Genomic DNA, 1,467 nt, shown 5'->3' with positions numbered 1-1,467 from the left:
CTTTCACCTGATAATAGTTCCCAACCGCGGGATGACACCCTCACTGACAGTCCAGTAGGTGACCCAGAACCCATTGACATAACCAAGACACCAACCGTAGAAGCGGACAGATCTCCACCCATGAAGACAACCCGCATGCCCGTGCTTTGAGAGCTCAACAGTCCTACAAAAAGCCCGGACTGAAAGAGAGTCTACTACTTGACAAACGTTTAAGAGACAAATAACTTTGACACTCTGTTTTATTAGAGCACATTTTGTGACTATTGACAGTGATTCCTCGGTTACGCTCTGGTTTAGATAGCTTAATTTGTTCACTTTTTACTATTTTGTTAAGTTTGTAGTTGTAGTCCAATTGGGAGCCTTCCCTTTACAAAATTCACTTAGTCCTCAGCCTTTTTGTGTGTAACATGTAACACATATACCCTCCAAAGGCTGGGGGACATAGAGGATATTCAGTTGATTTGTGTTGTATGTAAGTTCGTCCACACCTGTTATTCGTGTGTCCTCAAGTATCTATGTTGTCGTGTATTCACAGGTACCTGTGTCAAGCGTGACTTTGTATTGTTATTGAAATAAAAGACTTTGTATTGTTATTGAAATAAAAGAAAATAATAAATTCGAAACAAAGACTGTGAAAGTTATTTAATTGTGTCGACATGCATTTCCTTTACTCAAACTAATCTTTTCTGGCTATAGTTCCTTTCAGAAATACTCCGCTTCTAATCTCTTGGCCCACACACTAGGCTATCTTAGATAATGCCACGTAACTCGGAAGAACGGCTGCAGCATTGGAATTGAAGGCCGGTTACGTCCGCAGTGAATCTGGGTGAGGTGAAGTAAAAAAGGATTAATGCCAAAAGCGACGACCGACAAGTTAAATGCGCTAAAAGGCCGAAAGGGGTGCTGGAGCATTCTCGATGTGTAGAATCGATTGTATAGTGTGTAGTTTTTGTATCAGACGACTTTTATCGTCTAGTCTATTGTGTGTTTGTGTGCATGTGCTTGTGTGTGTGTGTGTGAGTGTGTGTGTGTGTGTGAGAGAGAGAGCGTGTATGTGTGTCTGTGTGTTTATGTATGTGCGTGTGCGTGCGTGTGTATATATGTTTAGCGTCAAAGAGGACATGGTTACATCATGTGAATAAAAAGTGGATACAGATTTTTCATAAGAATAAAGATAAACGTGTACCTCCAAGATTTCCAAAATTTCTTAAATGTATCAGTAAAGTGGCGTCCGCACTTTTTGTTTCACATAAATTCCCGCCAAACATAAATTTTCACTAAAGTAGGCAAAGTTTACATCACCTTATCAGCAATGATAAATTTTCCTTCCAGATTATTTTTTTTCTCATTTAATGAAATTCCACAAGGACAGAATTCTACATTTTCTGTACTAACATCCAGATTTCACTCACTCTTACACACACACACACACACACACACACACACACACACACACACACACACACA

Source organism: Aplysia californica, unplaced genomic scaffold (genome assembly GCF_000002075.1).
Source record: "Aplysia californica isolate F4 #8 unplaced genomic scaffold, AplCal3.0 scaffold00066, whole genome shotgun sequence".
Lineage (NCBI taxonomy): Eukaryota > Metazoa > Mollusca > Gastropoda > Aplysiida > Aplysiidae > Aplysia > Aplysia californica.
Note: the sequence above shows the minus strand (reverse complement) of the source record.